We start from the raw sequence: 22031 nt of genomic DNA on the forward strand, positions 1-22031 counted from the left end.
CACTGGTATATATATATATATATACTGGTATATTATCCTTGTGTCTTATCTTATGTATATAAGACACTTGTCATCCAGCCTTATTCCCCTGCTCATAGAATAGATTCTGAGTGAGTAGGGCCGATCTCTGAAGCCCTTGATTTAAGAGCAAAGCAAGGGAGGATCAAAGTTTCTGGAAAACTCCCAACTGAGGTTATCTTTATGTTTGGACTCTTTGGCAGAGTGGCATATAGGGAGGTATAAGGCATTTCAGAAGGCAGAGTGGCGTATAGATGCTTAAAAGGCATTTCTGGAGGCAGAGAGGCATTAAGGGCATGGGCGTAGGAACCGCAAATCCGGCCCGCAAGACCTCGAGGTGCGGCCCGCGTAAGATTGGCAGCCAGGGCAACCGATCTTAAGCGGTCCGCACCTCGAGCCCTGCTACAAGAGCCGTGCTACTTACCTGTGGGAGGGTCTTCTGTACTGCACAGAGGAAGAGTTCACGTGACATCACATCACATCCTGTGCAGTACCAGAGAACGCAGAGGGAGGCCGCACCCCCTGCTGAAGTCTGTGAGCGGCATCGAGGAGCTGCAGTGCAAGTAAGGGGGTGGGGAGGGTGTTTGAATCAGTATGCGTGATTGAGGGAATGAATCTGTGAATGAATGAGTGTGTGTGATAGCATGGATGTGTAAGTGCTGGAACCTAGGCATGATGGGACTGTGATTGCTGTTAGCAATCACACTCCTATCATGCCAAGTCAGCCAGTACATGCTGAAACCTAGCTAGCTGCCCCCTTTGTGTATTGATGCTGCCAGCAGGATGGGGTCTGCACATCACTTACAGCCACCCTGTACCAGCATGTACTGGCTGACTTGGCATGATAGGAGTGTGATTGCTAACAGCAATCACTGTCCCATCATGCCTAGGTTCCAGCATTTACTGGTTGGATGTGTAAGTGCTAAAACCTAGGCATGATGGGACTGTGATTGCTGTTAGCAATCACACTCCTATCATGCCAAGTCATATTGATATTTTTTTTTGTCCAATTGTGGTGTGTTACCTACTTTTATAAAAAATTTGAGTTTTTATTATTATTATTTTTAAAGGTGGGGGGTCATTTTCGGTTTTGGCTATGTGAACCATGAAAGTTTTGGTCCAGAATTTTCATTTTTGGTGCATCCCTAGAATAAATAGAACTATTTCATTTTTAATTATCCTGAGTCCTGAATTTGTAGTCACAAAACTTTCTAGGCCCAGAAATCAGTGAGAGGGAAAGTAAAGGTTTTGTGTCATTTACTTTATTTTAATCTGCATATTTTATTAAAGGCCATATTTTCTCACAGTGAAAAATGAGTGCGGCCCACGCACGTATACAATTCTGAAGTGGCCCACTGCAGAAAAAACTTGGACACCCCTGGGGTAGGGAGAGGGTAGCTAGTGAGTAGGGGGGGTAGGGAGAGGGTAGCTGGTGAGAAGGGGGTAGGGAGAGTGTAGCTAGTGTGAAGGGGGCGGTAGGGAGAGGGTAGCTAGTGAGAAGGGGGTGATAGGGAGAGGGTAGCTAGTGAGAAGGGAGGGTAGGGAGAGGGTAGCTAGTGAGAAGGGGGGTAGGGAGAGGGTAGATAGTGTGAGAAGGGAGGGTAGGGAGTGGGTAGATAGTGTGAGAAGGGAGGGTAGGGAGGCGGTAGATAGTAAGAGAGGGGGTAGATAGTGTGAGAAGTGGGAGAGGGGGTAGATAGTGTGAGAGATTGGGAGAAAGTGGGGATCTGATGGGGAAAATGCTGTCCCCCCTAGATTTTTAGGGGTTCCTACGCCCATGGTTAAAAGGCATATAATATAACACCCCTCCCCAAACTTACCAGTGCTTCTGACTCCCCGACAGCGGGTAGACGTCTATGTGATTAGTGTAGGCAACTTCCGTTGCAGCCGGAAGGAGATGCCGTTAGCAGCGGGGGCTGTCAGCGTCTGTGCTGCTAACTGCACCTCCTTCCGGCTGCAGCGGAAGTTACCTACGCGAATAAGACAACACACCGGGGAGTCAGAAGCACTGGTAAGTTTGGGGAGGGGTGTTATATTATATGCCTTTTAACCATGGGCGTAGGAACCCCTAAAAATCTGGCAGGAGGATAAAGGTCTCCAGCAGCGCTGTGGGGGACCCCGATTATAAGACGAAGGGTATTTTTCAGAGCATTTTTGAGCAAATACGGTATATGGTATACTGAAGTATGATTACAAGCATTGTTTTATAAGTGTCAAAGGCTATTGTTTACAATTACATTACGTTTATGCAACAAGTAAATATTTGCAGTGTTGACCCTTCTTTTTCAAGACCTCTGCAATCCACCATAGCATGCTGTCAACTAAATTCTGGGCCACATTCTGACTGATGGAAGCCCATTCTTGCATAATCAATGCTTGGAGTTTGTCAGAATTTGTGGGTTTTTGTTTGTCCATCCACCTCTTGAGGATTGACGACAAATTCTCAATGGGATTAAGGTTTGAAGAGTTTCATGGCTGTGGACCCAAAATTTTGATGTGTTAATCCTTGAGCCATTTAGTTATCACTTTTGCCTTATGGCAAGGTGTTCCATCATGCTGGAAAAGGCATTGTTCTTCACCAAACTGTTCTTGGATGGTTGGGAGAAGTTGCTCTTGAAGGATGTCTTGGTACCATTCTCCGTTCATGGCTGCAAAATTGAGTGAGCCCACTCCCTTGGCTGAGAAGCAACCCCACACATGAACAGTCTCAGGATGCTTTACTGTCGGTAGTGCTCACCTTGTCTTCTTCGTATAAGCTTTTTTTCCAGATGCCCCAAACAATTGTAAAGGGGATTCATGAGAGAAAATTACTTTACCCTAGTCCTCAGCAGTCCAATCCCTGTACCTTTTGCAGAATATCAGTCTAACTCAATCAGCATAACAGAGTGATCTCCAGCCTTGTACACGTCACCATTTTCATCTGTGTTAACGAGAGAATCACTGACATGATGTCAGCTGGTCCTTTTGGGGCAGGGCTGAAATGCAGTGGAAATGTTTTTTGGGGATTAAGTTTATTTTCATGGCAAAAATGGACTTTGCAATTGATTGCAATTCACCTGTTCACTCTTCATAACATTCTGGAGTACATGCAAATTGCCATCACCTAAACTCAGTCAGACTTTGTGAAAATTAATATTTGTGTCATTCTCTAAACTTTTCACCATGACTGTAGTGCGCTAAATTTATCCCATGTAGAGAGCGAGAGCATCGTTGTGGGTAGAATCCCCACTAAAGTAGGACATTTAGGGAGCCAGGGGAGGTCCCTCAAGACAAATGGTCCAGAGAATGAGGATTCTTGGTACACCCAAGCAATATGGGTAGGTTCAGAGAAAAGGACCAATGATTGGTCTAAAATGACAGCCCTATTATACTAAGCAATATTGGGATTTCAAGGCCTCCCATGGTTTTTGGCCTTTGTTGGATATTCAATGATATTTGCTGGCTTTTGTTTGCCCATATGAATCTTGTAAGACGTTTTTTAAACAATTTTAAGAAAGATGTTGGGATCCACATGGGGAGGGTGAGAAAAAATAGAAAAATTACATATTATATCTGAAAACTTACAGTAAAAAGGTGCAGCATAACAGAGGCCCCCTAAAGTTGGTAATAGGCTAGGGAAAGCAGAGTATTTTGAGAGGATTTTTAAATTGTTTTAATTATATCCTGTAAATTAATGAAAACAATATTGCAATAAATTATATGTGAAGGAGCTGTACATATTGTAGATAGCACTGAATAGATGAAAGTATGATTGCTAAAAGTGACAAAGATCAAAGCATGTTGTACTTGGAAAAATGTACCAGATGCATTACTAGATAGGAGAAAAGAACATTGTAATCTTAAACGTAATATCTTGTGTACTTCAGAAAGAACAGTATGCTGTGTGTACAGCTGCTTTTCAAGCACTAAAGATATTGCTTTGGAAAAATATTTCCTTGACCATCTGTGCTGTTTTGTAAGAGTACTGCAATCTAATAGAACAAAACTTTACATTAATAGATAATTGTTAATTTTGAAAAAAATCAACCTCTAGAAAACTCGCCTAGCTTGGAAACTTTGTAAAATTCCCAGGCTAGCTGTGTGTTGCCTTTGTATACAGATGTGAGGCTGTACTATGCTATGTCCAACCTATTAACTCATCTTACTTTAGTTGTGAAGACAGGAAACTTGCACTAACCACAGATCTTTTTATTATTTGTTCAATTATAATTTATAACGTAATACAGGACAGTAGCCAAGGCTGGATTATTCCTAAAGAGCATTTCCAAACCGGAAGTAAGACAAGAGGTGTAAGGCCATAACCATAAAAGTCATACTGCTTCATTTTTTGAACATGCCCAGTCAATCTTGCAGCTAAGCCCTGATTGCCGAACGTATTATCTTAATTTTGTATGTCTTTATGACACCTTCTTAAAGGTGTACCTGACAGTCCCTGCAGGGAAAAACGCATTTTAACCATTAAGGACCAGGGCTATTTTACACCACAGTGTTTCTTCAACCTTTATTTCCCTCTTTCTAATTTAGTGAACCCATTAAATCAACGGAAGTACTTTATGCATATGAACACAATGGTCTGAATAGACACTCTACCCACAGTGTTCACCAACACTTAAGCAGTAAGTATAGCACATGTCTACGTGTTCATCCAAACACATCTCCTGTATGTAAAATAGCCAAGGGGTGGGAGGAAAAGCGACATAGAGGATTCTGCAGAATTGGAAAAGGGCCTGCTTTTGCATATGATGACTGGAGTGTCCCTTTAAATACTAATATTTTCTGTATATAGGTATGGTAATGTTTGGCCTAATGCCAGATAAGACACTGGGCATGCCCCTATTTTTCAAATCCACAGTTATCACTACATGACTTTGGGATGGTAAGCAACATATGCAAGAATTACATATTTGTGAATGTATCTATTTTGTTTACCCCTTTGTCCCTTTCCGCCCCACCCTATGCTATGCCACATGGTTGCCTACTTGCTTTTAAGGCGTTCTTTTCACACCATCTTCATAAGCTTTTACTCCTTTTATACTTTGTACTGGTAAACTGCACCTTTTAGCCCCTTTGCTGGCACTTGTCATCCAGACCCTAATAGTGAATAAGAGTGGATCTCATGATGTAAGAGTGGTTTGCATCTTCATGGATGCTGTCATTAATCAGGTGAAGCTGACAGTAAGCATCTAAATCATCCATGACTGCTTAGGCCTACATCCTGAGAGGAACAAGACCTATTACCACGACCCAATAAAGCAGCCAAGTTATTATGGTTAGGGCATCAAGCCACAGCTTTGTTGAAACAAAATATTCTATGCCAGCTACCACAATTATATTCCCTGTAGGCTCTCATGCACCAAGAGCCCTTGTCTGTCCAATGCCACAAGCCGTCTTCAGGACATGCCTCCTTAAGCCCTTTCAACCATCACAAGAATCACAAACTGAATAAGCACCGGTAAGCAGTCCACAATCACTCTGACAACACAAAGATAAAGAAAACATAGAAGAAAAAGTCACAAATCATCAAAGTCGCTACAGAACCCCACGTCAAACTACGCAAACGGTTTGATGAAGACCGCACTCGGTACCAATCCTTCATAAACTCCTGCAAACGCCTATTTTCTTTTAAACCAACAATGTACGGCACAGACTTTGTACATTTCCGTACAGCCATCTCCTTGTTAACAAGAAGTCCTATGATGTGGGCACATCACCTCCTTCAAGTCAACCACCCAGCTTTTCACAAGGCAATTGATGTGTTTTATGAGGAGCCTCACAAAGTGGGCGCAGCAGAAACGACAATCCGTTCATTAAGACAAGGACGTCGACCCGTTGAGGACTATACTGCAGAATTTAGACTGGAATGAGCCAGCACTGTTACACCAGTTTTGCTTAGGTTTGTCCGAAACACTTGCTTGGGTTGGGGTACCAGGCACCTTGAAAGAAGTAATCATTCTAGTTACTCAGATGGACCAAAGGCTTCAAGAACGATGGCTGGAACAAGCCACTCTTCCTACACCCTCTCCACGTTCAGTAGCCCCGACACCTGAGACCCATTCAAACCTCTTTGCCGAAGAACCCATGCAAATTGGGATGACACGAGGACCTATGTCAAATACCGAGAAGAACCAGAGAACACAAGACATCTTGTGTCTTTACTGTGGTGGCTCAGGCCATATGGTACACACCTGCCCTGGACTGGCTTCCCGAGGTAAGCCACCTAGCAACACAGCTCCCTTGCTTCTTGGTTGTACCGCTGCTCATCTGTCTCTCCCTATTTCCCTGCAGTGCAGAGATAAGAAGACCACCTTGAACGCCATCATCGACTCTGGGGCCGGTGAGCGTTTCCTAGACATAGCCCTGGCAGACTCACTACAAATACCCACACAACCCAAGGCCCAACCATTGACTGTCATGCTTTGAATGGACACCCCAAGCACAACAAGCCTCTTAAAACACAGATTTACCAAAGCTCCTGTTCTTATCCTCCCCGATCCAAACAAGGCCTATTTCCTGGAAGTGGATGCCTCTGAAATAGCTGTAGGTGCCATTTTTCCCAGTGACAAGGAGAGAAGGGCTTCCTCCACCAGGTCCCCTATTTCTCCTAATGCCTTAGACCAGTTCCACAGAACTAATGCGTAGGAGATTGGGAGCTGCTAGCAATCTGCAGGTTGTGCCCCAGACAGGCCAGATGGGCTCTGTACTTTTCCAGATTTTAACTCCACATAACCTATCATCCGGGTACTCAGAATGGAAAGGCAGACGCTCTCTCCCGACTCTATGACCCTACCAAAGAGGGACCCGCCTTCTGTCAATACCATCTTCCAACCCAGTCACTTTCTGTCCACTCAAACCTCCCTTCTACACCAAATGCGAAAACACAACCGAGATCCCAAACAACACATTGGCATTCCTCCTCTGCGCTCAAACTGCGGACTGTTGTAAAAGAACAATCTCCTTTTTGTATCTCTTAAGGTCAGAAATTCTGTTCTTCGCTCTGTATTTGACCATCAATTAGCCAGTCATAGTGGTATCAAACAAACCACAAAGTTGGCTCAACGGATGATTGATGGCCAGGAATGCCACGAGACATATCCCGATACAGTAGATACCCCTCTTTAGCTAATTGTTCTTCATGCGGTTCCCTTTTGAAACTCACTCTTTGAATATTTTATGTTTTAAGTAGAATTCAAAGCTGTATTAAAGTAGTTGGGAATGCTAATAATGTCACCAGATATTTGACCTTTAATATTTTCCATTTATATTATAAACATTAACATAAAACAAGCTAATTTTGATATGGACAATTAAACAACTGATATTATATATGCATGGAAAGTTAAACCTGCTTATATCAACACTAGCCTCTTTTATCTGCTGTGTAATATTGTCAGATATAACAGGAAAACAAGGAAAGTCTAATGAAAAATTCAGAATCTTGTGTTTAAATAAAGTGAATATTAAAACAACTTGCTGTGGTGTCTCATTTAATAAAATAATAATAATAATAATAAAAGAAACATAAGAGGCAAGTGGAAGGGCAGTTGACAGTGATGGGTGCTCTACATCGAGGGTAGAGTAAAGTAGGGGTCAGCCTGTGTAGTGTCAAACGGACATTCAATTCTGAGAACTGATCAGCTTTGTCTTAATGTCCATAATCAATGTGTTAATAGCACTTGTCTTCCCTTTATCAATATCCAATACCATCCCAAGTGCATGTTGAAATCAAGCTATTGGACGATTTTTAAGTCAGTGGGCAAGCCATCAGACACTTTTTGTTTCAGATTAGCATTAGGTTTACAATAACTGTGACAATGATAATAAAGATATGATACAATTATGACTGGATTAGACAGTATTGTTACACATATATATCTCTCTCTACCAAGCTATATAATGTTATTTTAAAAAGAAAAACCTTAAAGTATCAGCCCATTGCCAGCAAATGACATTTTCAAAAATTTAAAGATATAGCGCCACAAATATAAGCCCATTGGTTAGACAGTGGCATTTTTGTTTAGTCTATCCCTTACGAAAAATTACTGCAGTTTTTTCTGAAGTAATACTGCAGTTTTTTGGACATGAAAAACTGCAATACTGCACTTTTACTGCAGTATTACTGCACATTTACTGCAGTATTACTGCATTTGTACTTCACTGTTCTGCAGTTTTACTGCACATTTACTGCACTTTTTTTTTTATTGCAAACCTACAGTTGTGCTTCAATGTACCGCAGCTTTATTGCATTTGTACTTCCTTACAAAAATAACTGCAGTAAAACTGCAGTACAGTGAAGTACAAATGCAGTAAAACTGCAGTAAATGTGTGTGTATATATATATATATATATATATATATATATATATATATAAATTATTAGTTTATATTACCGTATTTGCTTGATTATATAAGACGACCCCCCAAAATCTGTATATTAATTTAGGAAAAAAAGAAAAACCCTGGTTATAAGACGACCCTATAGGAAAAAAGTTTTACTAGTTAATATTAATTCATGTAAACTATTTTTTTTTGTTTTTATTTCCTTTTATTTACCAACCTGCTCCCAGATATACACATCTGCCCCCAGGCATGCCTTATACCTTCCTATATGCCACTCTGCCCCATGTTATGCCTTTTAACCCCCTATATGCCACTCTGCCTCCAGAAATGCCTTATACCCCTATATGTCACTCTGGCATATAGGGGGTTAAAAGGCATATCATGGGACAGAGTGGCATATAGGGGGACACTTACAAACCCAGACACTAATATACCCACTTACATACCCAGACACTAATATACCCACTGAGACAGTTACCTACCCACTGAGACGCTTACCTGTCTGCACATTAACATACCCCTTACGAAAAATTACTGCAGTTTTTTCTGAAGTAATACTGCAGTTTTTTGGACATGAAAAAACTGCAATACTGCACTTTTACTGCAGTATTACTGCACATTTACTGCAGTTTTACTGCATTTGTACTTCACTGTACTGCAGTTTTACTGCAGTTATTTTTGTACGGAAGTACAAATGCAATAAAGCTGCAGTACATTGAAGTTGAACTGTAGGTTTGCAATATACTGACGTAAAATTGCAGTAAAAGTGCAGTAAACGTGCAGTATTGCAGTTTTTTCATGCCCAAAAAACTGCAGTATTACTTCAGAAAAAACTGCAGTAATTTTTCGTAAGGGACACACTCTGACACTTAGATACCCAGACAATAATATACCCACTCAGACACACTTCCAAACCAAGACACGCACTCAAGCAACTAAGGCACTTCACTCACTGGGATGCCTCAGCAGACGCTTACTGCTCCCACGGGATTAGGGAATGACGCTGTGTGACCCCGCTAGGCCCCGCCTCCTCCAGAAAATTGAAGAGGTCTCCCGGTCCTGCTCCCCAACCGGCTCTGCTTCCACGCAGTGGACGGGCTATCCCGGCAGTAGGAAGGTACGCGCGTATGCAACCTCGGCTGCTGCCGGCACTTTCGCCGGCACTCGGTGATAGACGCCCAGTGTAAGTGTCTGCAGCAGCTGAGGTTACCAGACAGGAGGATCCAAGTCCCCTGCAGCGACATTTTTTTCAGGTAGCTGAGGTCTGATTAGAAGACGACCTTGATTACAAGACGAGGGGTATTTTTCAGAGCAAATACGGTACTTTTCCCAATCATAACATTAATGTTAATTGATAGTTTGATGTCTTCACTTCTTATGGTTAATGTTATTTTTTTCTGCTTACAATTTCCTAATAAGAGTCAATTCAATTGCCACTATGATATATGCAATGGATCCATGAGCACAATTTTTTCGCTGTAAAGTGGAGAATTAATTAAATATATTTTCAGGTAGTACCTTATTTGCTCGATTATAAGACACGTTTTTTTTCAGAGCAAATGCTCTGAAAAATACCCCTCATCCTATAGTCCCGGTATGAGCATTCCCTTGGCCGAAACCGAAAATGACCCCCCCAGGTTCTAGCATGTACTGGCTGCCTGGGCATGATAGGAGTGTGATTGCTGTTAGCAATTATATATATATATATATATATATATACATACAGTGGGGCAAAAAAGTATTTAGACAGCCACCAATTGTGCAAGTTCTCCCACTTACAAAGATGAGAGAGGTCTGTAATTTTCACCATAGGTACACTTCAACTATGAGAGACAGAATGAGACAACAAAGTCCATAAATCACATTGTCTGATTTTTAAAGAATTTATTTGCAAATTATGGTGGAAAATAAGTATTTGGTCAATAACAAAAGTTCATATCAATACTTTATTATATACCCTTTGTTGGCAATGACAGAGGTCAAACGTTTTCTGTAAGTCTTCAAAAGGTTTTCACACACTGTTGCTGGTATTTTGGACCATTCCTCCTCCTCTAGAGCAGTGATGTTTTGGGGCTGTCGCTGGGCAACACGGACTTTCAACTCCCTCCAAAGGTTTTCTATGGGGTTGAGATCTGGAGACTGGCTAGGCCACTCCAGGACCTTGAAATGCTTCTTACGGAGCCACTCCTTCGTTGCCTGGGCGGTGTGTTTGGGATCATTGTCATGCTGAAAGACTCAGCCACGTTTCATCTTCAATGCCCTTGCTGATGGAATGAGGTTTTCACTCAAAATGTCACGATACATGGCCCCATTCATTCTTTCCTTTACACGGATCAGTCGTCCTGGTCCCTTTGATGAAAAACAGCCCCAAAGCATGATGTTTCCACCCTCATGCTTCACCGTAGGTATGGTGTTCTTTGGATGCAACTCAGCATTCTTTCTCCTCCAAACACGACGAGTTGAGTTTCTACCAAAAAGTTCTACCTTGGTTTCATCTGACCATATGACATCTTCTGGATCATCCAAATGCTCTCTAGCAAACTTCAGACGGGCCCGGACATGTACTGGCTTAAGCAGGGGGACACGTCTGGCACTGCATGATTTGAGTCCCAGGCAGCGTAGTGTGTTACTGATGGTAGCCTTTGTTACTTTGGTCCCAGCTCTCTGCAGGCCATTCACTAGGTCCCCCCGTGTGGTTCTGGGATTTTTGCTCACCGTTCTCGTGATCATTTTGACACCACGGGGTGAGATCTTGCGTGGAGCCCCAGATCGAGGGAGATTATATGTATGTCTTCCATTTTCGAATAATTGCTCCCACAGTTGATTTCTTCACATCAAGCTGCTTGCCTATTGCAGATTCAGTCTTCCCAGCCTGGTGCAGGTCTACAATTTTGTTTCTGGTGTCCTTCGACAGCTATTTGGTCTTGGCCATAGTGGGGTTTGGAGTGTGACTGTTTGAGGTTGTGGACAGGTGTTATACTGATAACAAGTTCAAACAGGTGCCATTAATACAGGTAACGAGTGGAGGACAGAGGAGACTCTTAAAGAAGATGTTACAGGTCTGTGAGAGCCAGATATCTTGCTTGTTTGTAGGTGACCAAATACTTATTTTACCGAGGAATTTACCAATGAATTCATTAGAAATCCTACAATGTGATTTCCTGTATTCTTTCCCCCCATTGCGTCTCTCATAGTTGAAGTGTACCTATGGTGAAAATTACAGGCCTCTCTTTTTAAGTGGGAAAACTTGCACAATTGGTGGCTGACTAAATACTTTTTTGCCCCACTGTATTGGACAGAAAAAATAAATAATATTAATATGTATATATATATATATATATATATATATTTACTCACAGAGTCCATTGCACACCATTCCAAATATTCCAAGCCCGGTGCTAGTAACCAGCAGTTTCCATGTAAAACACTTTCAAAAAGATGGTCAGCACTCCAGGTCTTTAAATAGACAATTTCATTTTATTCAAAGTCAAGTCAAGACTTGACTTTGAATAAAATGAAATTGTCTATTTAAAGACCTGGAGTGCTGACCATCTTTTTGAAAGTGTTTTATATATATATATATATACATACATTCCTATCATGCTCAGGTTCTAGCATGTACTGGTTGCCTGAGCATGAGTGTAATTGCGGTTAACAATCATATATATATATTAATATTGTTATTGAATTTTTCCAATTTTGGTGTGTTACTTACTTTTAATAAAAGTGTGGTTGGACCAAAATTGGACCAAAAAAAACCAACAATACTAAATATTGTTCAACCCTTATACCTAGCCTTCCTACTCTTGATCCAAAAGAAGGAAAAAAAACCCTAAATAAGTTACTTCAAACTTCTTGACTCCAAAAGGCAATCAGATTTCTCCTCTAAAAGCTCTAAAATATTAATCTTATTCATAAATGTTGCCCCCCCCCTTTGCAGATATAAGTTTCTGCTGTTCTGGGAAGACTTTCCAAGAGATTTTGTAGTGCTTCTGTAGGAATTGTTGCCCATTCATCCAGTAGATCATTTCTGAGGTCAGACATTGATGTTGGACGAGAAGGCCTGGCTCGTAATCTCAGTTCCAGTTCATCCCAAAGGTGTTCAATGGAGTTGAGGTCAGAGCTCTGTGTGGGCCAGACAAGTTCTTCCACGCCAAACACATCGAACAATGTCTTTATGGACCTTGCTTTGCATACAGGGGCACAGTCATGCTGGAATAGAAGATAGCCTTCCATAAACTATTCCCACAAAGTTGGAAGCATGCAAGTGATATGCTGTGAAATGATTATTACACTTTACTGAAACTAAGGTGCCTAACCCAAACCCTTAAAAACAGCCCCAGACCATTAGCCTTCCTTCACCAAAGTTTGCAGTAGGCACTATGCATTCCATTAGGTACTAGGTAGAATTCTCCTTGCATCCACCAAACCCAGGATCTTCCATCAAACTTCCAGATGGTGACGTTTGATCACTACAGAGAACACATTTCCACTGCTCCAGAGTCCAGTGGCAGTGTGCTTTACATCACTCAAGGCGACACTTGGGATTGCATATAGTAATCTTGTGGCTTATGTGCAGCTGCTCAGCAATTGGAAACCCATTTCATGAAGCACCTAACACACAGTGATTGTGCTGATGTTGCTTCCAGAGGCAGATTGGAACTCTGCCTCTGAGTGAGTGATGCTACAGAGGACAGATCATTTTTACGCACTACACTCTTCCGCTCTTGGCTACCCTGATCTGTGAGTGTACACAATCTACCGCTTTGTGGGTGAGCTGTTGCTACTACTAGACTTTACAATAATAGCACGTACAGTGGATCAGGGCAGATCTAGCAGGGCAGGAATTTCACTAACTGACTTGTGGCAAAGGTGGGCATATTTTAAGGTCAGTATGACCCATTATACTGCCAATGTTTTCTTATGTAGATGCCTGTGTGCTTGATTTTATATACCTGTTAGCAATAGGTGTAACTGAAACACTTACACGTAATCATTTAAAGAGCAGTGTCCAAATACATTTGTCCATATGGTGTAAATCTAACCCCAAGGAGACCATATGAGTTAAAACCAATATCTGTTCAAAACAAATTTGACAACCTTTACAGTAAGATAATTTAAATATAGGTTTTCTCCAAACAGTTCTAATACAATACATATACAGAGATACAACTTTAATGTCCTACCTGTGATGGCTAGTTGAGTGACAAAGTAGGTCATACGAGATTTTCTTTTTCGAACTTTCTCCTTCCACGTTAAATACAGGACAATAGAATTACCAACTATGATGACTATAAACAAAATCCAAAGTGTAATTAATTGTTCAGTCTAGAAAAAGAAAAAAATATTGTTCGGTTACTCTTCATTATAAAATTAAATTTGTAGCTGACTTCATAAGTCATTCAATGATTTACTGTAATTAAAGATCAACAAATTGTAAATGCAAAGCAAATATATAAACAGTTTTTAGGGTTGGTTCTCTTATCCCTAGGTTTATGGATGATACATTTTTTTGGTTAAATTATCATAAACTCATAAAAAGTAATAAATACCAAGACTGGGAGCAGTCAGCAAATCAGCTTGCAAATACTTGTGATGAGCTATCTAATGAAGTCATCTATACATTCGGACACATTTTTCAGTTCATTTTTGGTCCATTCAATTTCGTTTCTTGCCCATTTGTATCGGCTGAAAGTTCCAGGTTGCCCGGTACCTACATTCATTCTCACTCACACTCTCAATTACTAAAACTGGCACCTGTGGGCAATATGGTGCTTGTGGTGCTGTGGAAGAATACAGAATATTTCCACTAACTACTGAAAACACCAGTTTGTTTGGATACTAAGCCCAAGGTTTGTCTGGATACATCATCCTGACCTTCTTTGCTATTAGTTGTATAAATATGTTTACTAATAAGGGCATAGAACTATTTTATGTATTATGATTGGTTTAGGATAGGGCGTTATTTCCGGTATGATTTTATAAATATATCCATAATGCATCATAATCAGTAGCGTAACTAGCAGGGGGCGGGGGTGGGGGTGGTCCGCCCGGGTGCCGCTCATCAGGGGGGTGCCAACTTGCCGGCACCCGGCAGCCCTCCAGAGACGGACAGTAATGTCCGCCGCTGGAGGAGCAGGCTCGCAAGGGAGCGGTATCGGAGGTCTTTAATAGACCTCCGGCTCCCTTGAGTGATTTTAAGCCGGTTCCCTTGAACCAGCTTAAAATCACTCAAGGAAGCCGGAGGTCTGTTAAAGACCTCCGATACTGCTCCCTTGCGATCCGCGCGGCAACTGCTGCTGTGCGCCGGGGTTTGTTGTCAGATCCCGGCGCACAACACTGAAGCCGCGCCCACCGATGTCCGTGCACTCTGAACCCAGAAGAAGACAGAAGAAGCGGAGCGAAGAGGAAGAAAAGTAGCTGACTGCTGTAAGAAGAAAAGAGGAAAGGTCGGAAATCATTCAGTGAGAGTGACAGTGAGAGTGGATTGGTATGTGTGGAATCTGTGGATTGGTATGTGTGGATTGGTAAATGTGGATTGGTATGTGTGGAATCTGTGGATTGGTATGTGTGGATTGGTATGTGTGGAATCTGTGGATTGGTATGTGTGGAATCTGTGGATTGGTAAATGTGGATTGGTAAATGTGGAATCTGTGGATTGGTATGTGTGGAATCTGTGGATTTGTAAGTGTGGATTTGTAAGTGTGGATTGGTAAATGTGTGAGAGTGATGGGTGTTATGCTGTACCATTTCCAATGTCTTTTTCATTATATAATTATGCTCTAAAGTACATCATAACTCCCATCACTCTATACTGTTCCATACAGTGGCAGAGCTGGGAGACAGAGGCCTTGCACCCCCACCGCAGGACTCCTGAAAGGTAAGTGAACTTCAAAGGGGGGAAAGGGTAGATAGGAGGGGGTAGATAGGGAGAAGGGAGTGAGATGGGGGAATAGTGGGGAGAAGGGAGTGAGAAGGGGTAGATAGGGCAGAAGGGGGTGAAACTTGGGTAGATAGGGAGAAAGGAGGGTAGCAAGAATACTGAAATAAAGAGTCAGAATGAGAGAGAGAAAATTAATGGATTCATGTGTGGATGAATTGTGTGAATGAATGAGAGAATTAATGAATTTGTGAGAATGCATCAATTAATATGTGTAAATAATTTGTGTGAAAGAATAAATGATTGTGTGAATGAAAGTGAATTAGTGAGTGACTGTAAAAGTGTTTGTGTTAATCATAGGTGTATAGTTGATTTGTCAAAAAGGCAAAGATGGTATAAGCAGGGTGTTTATGGGACAAATAGCACAGGCAGGGTGTTTATGAGACAAAGATGGCACAGGTAGCGTGTTTATGGGACAAAGATGGTGTACACTCGGCTGTTTGGGAACAATGCAGACTCATGCTGGGCTGTTTGGGGGCAAAGATGGCACGTCCTATGTGTGTGTAATTTGGGTGCTGGTCAGGTTCTATGTGAGCAATGTGGACGCCCGCTTTGGGGTGTGCAATCTGTGATATATGCCTGTAATTTAGGGGGTTTTATCTATACCTTTTATTGCTGAGTTTTTATGTGATTTCTAGTTGATCTATACCTGCAATGCTGTTTCCGTACATTATTATTGTATATCTGCAAATACGGGATTTGTATGGCTGATTCTATGCCTCCAGTGCTGAGTTCACATGTGAACAATAATAATAACAATATTAATATATATATATGATTGCTAACAGCAGTCACACTCCTATCATGTCCAGGCAACCAGTATGTGCTAGAACCTGGGTATGCATGGGCATGATAGCTGTTAACAATCATATATATATGATCTATATATATATTGCTATTTAATTTTTTTGTCCAATTTTGATGTGTTACTTACTTTTAATAAAAGTGTGAGATTTTTTTTATGGTGTGGGGGTCATTTTCGGTTTTGGCCAAGTAAATGCTGAATTTTTGGTTTCGGTCCAGAATTTTCATTTTGGTGCATCCCTACTAAGCCAGACACTGAAGTGGTAGGCCTATACCACATCAATGTTTGGCTTAGTATATAGTGATAGGGGTTATGCTGCACTATTGTCAATGTCTGGCTCAGTGTATAGTGATAGGGATTACGCTGTACAGGGCCGGCCGAAGACTTAACGCCGCCTGGGGCGAAGTTTAAAATGCCGCCCCCCGCCGAGGGGGGGGCGGCATTATCTACCCGCCCCCCACCGGTACTTACCCTTAAACAGTCCTGCGGCGAGTCTCCCTGTGCTGCCACGGTGCCGGCTTGTAACTTCCGGCGCTCTGCATTACAAGCCGGCACAGAGACCGAACAGGGAAACTCGCCGCAGAGGAGAGAGAGAGGGGCGCCGAGCGGGTAAGCGAAAACCACTCGGTGCCCCTCTCTCTCTCCTCCGCTTCAAAAAAACCAAAAAAAAAACCGCTTGGGGCGGCAAAGTGCCGCCCCTTCTGAAGTGCCGCCTGGGGCAATTGCCCCAGTCGGCTCCATTGTAGGGCCGGCCCTGACGCTGTACCACTGTCAATGTCTGCCTCAGTATATAGTGATAGGTGATATGCTGTACCACTGTCATTGTCTGTCTCAGTATGTAGTGATAGGTGTTATGCTCTACCCTGTGAATGTCTGCCTGTGTATATAGTGATAGGTGTAATGCTGTACCCGTCAATGTCTGCCTCAGTATATAGTGATAGGGGTTATGCTGTACCCTCGTCAATGTCTGCCTCAGTATATAATGATAGGTGTTATGCTTCAATGTCTGTGCCAGTATATAACGATAGTAGCTATGCAGTTTTAAAGTGTGTGTATGGGGGGGTGCCACATACAGGATCCGCCCCAGGTGCCAAATACTCTAGGTATGCCCCTGGTCATAATAAACGGGAATCTTATTATACAAACACTCTTGTCTGTGTGTCTCATTTCTCTCGGGCCGCTCGATAAAGATATCTACATAATTTGGAACCACAAGGTATAGACTTACTCGGAAGTTCTCCGACAGTGCCGTGCTCTCCTTGATCCTCCAATGTAAATGTGGACCCCTGAATTTTGGATGCAAATTCTGAGCTTTTTCACTAAAATTTGCAATTCATACATATTTGAATGCAAAAGTCTTTGCTTAGGATTTCTTCCACAGGATAGACCATCAGTGTGAAACAAACATCCAACTGATTTTTCACTTTAACTGTTTTTGCTATTATGCTATTGATTAGACTTGTGCTTTCGGATTTGTACGAACTTTTTTTTTTTAACAAAAATTGCCTGTTTCGTGCATTCGTACAAATATCCGAAAAAGAGTGATCCCCTACGAAACTGCTGAAAACTAATTGCAAAAGTGCTGAAATGTAGTTAGCATTCATCCATTTGTTGTAACGTCTAGCTGCTGTTTTGATGCTACTTGATTTGGTAAAGTGGGAAAGAAAAGCATATAGGAGGATACATGCGAATGACTAATAGGCAGAAGTAGCCAAAAAAAACAAGAGGTAGTTGATGGTTACGGCTGTGATTAATGGGTCCAATAGCCTTTTGTCGTTTTTTTCCTTACTTTTCTCACTCTGGCCAATCGGCTTTTATAAGGGAAAGGGACAAGCATTAGATATATGTCTGCTGACGCCATTTTAACTTGTCAGTAGCAGCAGTTACGGACTGATAAGAGTTGGAGTGTGAGACAGTGACAGTTAGCTAAGCAAAGGCTGAAATTGATGTTCTTTACACATATACAATACTGCAAGTTAATTAATAAAGTAACAATAGTTTATTTTAGTGCAGAAAATTTACTGGTGTGGATTGGAGAAGCTGTAGTTCACTACTGTAGTGTATGCATACCTGGGAACTCTCCAGGTTTGGCCCAGAGAATCTTGCCACTTCTCCGGTTCAACACCCGAATCCTTCAGGTCGTGCTCGTGAGAACCTGACGCTGCCCACTCCCCCGCCCATTTCCCTCTTTTTTCCTGCAATGTCAACGAGAATGCCAACTGACGACAGTGGGAAATCCCGGATAGCTGGAGCCCACACTTACAGTTACGTGGACCGCATCAGACATTATTACCCTATTGATTTTATGGCAAAATATTTATTTTTTATTATTATTTTTATTCATGTTTTAAACATACACAACTGTAGGAAAACATACATATACAGTTATACATAGATCCAACAATGTTAGTGACAGGCATAAATTAAGACCAACGTCTGATTTAATAATATAACTTAATATCGAGGCCTCTAGGAACTTTAGCCTATAAATTAAGCATTCGTATATCGCAGAAGAACAATTAGCATAGCATTCAAATATGCAGTATAACATCAAAATAGGGTCCTTACAGTCTGTATTAAAATTATATTAAACATAAGAAAAAATAACATCACAAGCAATACAAGAAACATACATTCCTCGGTAGAGGTGGCAGAGATCCACAAAGACTGCGGTCACGATTATGGGAAGGTCAAAATTCATTCAAAATTAGTTTACTAGGTAAGTATAGATAATATAAGTAAAGCTAAAGACCCAAGGATTAAATTAAAGTCAGTCTATATAGAGTGAGTGGATTGGGTGTACTCATACCAGGAGAACCAAATATCATTGTACTTTGCAAGATCCTGATTTAAAGAGAAGAAGTATTGTTTCATATTTGCTTGAAACATAATTTGGTTAATAATCTCAGTCCAAATTGGAGATTTTTATGGCAAGTAGAATGTTAATTGCTAAGTATTTGCGTGGTTTGCATGGCGAGGGTAGGTCCAAATGGAAAAGGTGTAGGTGTATGAGTGCAAAGAGGCTTTAGATTTTAATATATAAAAAAGAAGATTGGTGGTTTCAAGTTTAATGTCAGCTAGTTTTCTACATGCCCACCAAATGTAAAATTGTGTCCCTTCCTCACTTCCACATCTCCAGCATAGGTTAGAGGTTGAATTTGAAAATCTGTTTAAGCCAGAGGGAACAAGATACCACCTATGCAGTAGTTTAAAAAAACATCTCCTGAAGATTGATTGAGTGAGCTGCTTTCTTAACCTGTAGCTATGTATTAGACCAGCTTTCCATAGAGAAAGCGATGTCGCAATCGCTTTGCCACTTCCCTATTGACAGGAGGTAATGTATCATTTTTGTACCTATCAAGATATTGTGTTATTCTAGATATTAAATGCGTTTTATACTGTTTTTTAATAAATATATCTAGTTCCAATGGTGGGTGGACCACCCTGGATCTCAGAAAGTGCCTCCCAAAGTATGGGAATAACTCATTAACTGAAAGTGAAACCCTAAACTGAAGATCAGTGAGCCATCTGATTTCAAATCCCCATATGTTATTTTGCATCCAGCGTTTTAAATCTATGTTCTCAATATAGTAGGTAAACACATTGAAATGGGTGCAAACAGTAAATTCTGCTTCTGGGCCTTGCATTCCTCTAAACTTATAACTTGTTTTTATTGCTTCAATTATAATTGGATCCTTAAAATGTCGTTGTCTTGATATGGCAGGGTTAAGCCAAAACAGATTAAAAATTTCATGCTCATTTGTCTGGATGCGTTTGCAATTAAGCCAGCCAAAATGTTTATCATTTTTAGTATCCCTGTGTAATACATGCATGAACATTAGTGCTTCATGTAGCATCCTTAGGTCTGGAAACCCCAGCCTGGGAAATCTATAGCTCCTTGTTGTAATTTTCTCACTGAGTCTAGCTTTATCATGCTTCCAAACAAATAAAAAGAGCAATCTTGAGAGTTTATCCAGAATACGCCCAGAAACTTGAAGTGGTATGGCTCTAAGTAGATATAAGATTTTTGGAATCAGATAGGATTTTACCAGATTAATTCTTCCTAACCAAGAGAATTCAATTAACTTGCGAGTATTATCTTCTCCGGATCTACCTCTAATACATCCGGACTGGTCTGGTATGTATCAGATCTGCTATTATCAGGTTCAGTCTATCAGCCAAAATTTTAGAATAAATCGTTGAATCAAGATTAATTAGCAAGATTGGCCTATAATTTGTAAGAAAGGGTCTTTCCCAGTCTTAGGAATTGGGCAGATCGAAGCTTGCAGAAATTCTTCCGGAGGACCACCTTTGTCTGATATGCTCTTAAATATCCTTAATAATAAGGGGGAGATCAGGGGGTCCAATACCTTATAAAATAGTGCTGGATATATAAATTTGAGATCGCATCACTAAATTTTCTCAGGGAGAATGGTTTATTAATAAAATCCAATTTCTATTTGGATAGTTTAGGAAGATTTTGTAAAAAGTGTTCAATGAGTGAAGAAGAGATATCTCTGTCTCAAATTATAAAGGGATTTGTAGTAGTCTCTAAAAGCTTTAGCAATTTGAGAAGGGTCTAAAAGTACTTTATCATTAAGTCTGAGCTTCTTTATTCTGTCTTTCATTTATTGACTTGATTTTATTAGTAACCAGCTTATGTGGGCGTTGTTTTGATAGTACCATTTCTGTTTTGAGAAAAGGATAGCTCGGTCTAATTTCTCATTGAGTTTTATTCTAATCTCAGACTGTACATCAATGTATAATCTTTTCCCTTGCTGAGTCCTCCAAATATCAAATAAATTATGCCTATCCAGTAATCTAGTAAACCTTAGGGCTCTAGTCCCTGGGGCCCTGTCGCATCCCTACCTTCTCTTAATCTCTTAATATGTATAATCATATGTAAATGTATAATCTTTTCCCATGCTGAGTCCTCCAAATATCAAATAAATTATGCCTATCCAGTAATCTAGTAAACTTTAGGGCTCTAGTCCCTGGGGCCCTGTCGGCGTCCCTACCTACTCTTAATCTCTTATCAAAGTCAACATTTAAAACACAGTTCATATCTCCTCCAAAAATTAGTGCCTTTCCTAATTCCCTCAATTCTTCCTATACGTACAGACAAAAATTTTACAGGCTAGTCATTTGGATCGTAAAGGTTGACCAGAGTAAAAAAATAAGTAATTTATTTTGCAAACAAGAATAATATATCTACCATAGGTCGTATTCATAGAAAACTTGCTAAAATTTTATGTCCCTAGAGACAATTATCGCCACACCCCTCTTTTTTTATTTGGTAGATTTGCTGAATAGGATATTTTTTAAACCTCCAAAAGGATGAACCTTCATCATTCCAATGAGTCTCCTGAACAAAACATATGGGTATTTTTTCTCTAACCAATGTATCGTAGAAGTACATCCTCTTCTGAGGCGAATTCAGTATTAATTCAGTATTAATAGTAACTAAATTATATTTTACCATTTTATTTTAAATTTTACCCCATAGTGTCTGCTGGAGATCGTCACGCAAGCTACTCCACCGTCATTAAGGATCCCTCGGCCACCGCAACACACACATATAACATTCATACCAACGAGATACAGGACTTTATGCATCTCTTACTCCGATACCACCAAAATCACCTGAGTGCAATCAGGTGGAGGTGCTGGATAAAGTGAGAGTGGAAACCGAGTTAAAAAAAAAAAAATGTAATTAATTAAAAACATCTAGTTTTTGATCAACACACAAAACAAGTATTTGTGACCAAATTAGGCACTTGACTGTGCTTGCCCATTTCCCCTTTAAATGTCGGTGTTTCTTGCGTTGTCAGCCGTAAGTCCCAGTGACGTTGGCATGAAAGCCCTTGATGCCATTGAGCACTGCTGGCTGTGTCCCACAAGGGTAGGCTCTGGATAGCCAGGTATTATAATA

General features: G+C 40.9%; 1 pseudogene; it reads right to left on the minus strand.

Moving 5' to 3' along the window:
• The window catches only part of LOC149286667 (neuropeptide S receptor-like), an 85087-nt pseudogene that overhangs the window by 51688 nt on the left and 11368 nt on the right, over nt 1–22031 (minus strand).

This window comes from Sceloporus occidentalis, unplaced genomic scaffold (genome assembly GCF_023333645.1).
Source record: "Sceloporus occidentalis isolate IW3139 unplaced genomic scaffold, rSceOcc1.0.p SCAF_67, whole genome shotgun sequence".
Classification (NCBI taxonomy): Eukaryota; Metazoa; Chordata; class Lepidosauria; order Squamata; family Phrynosomatidae; genus Sceloporus; species Sceloporus occidentalis.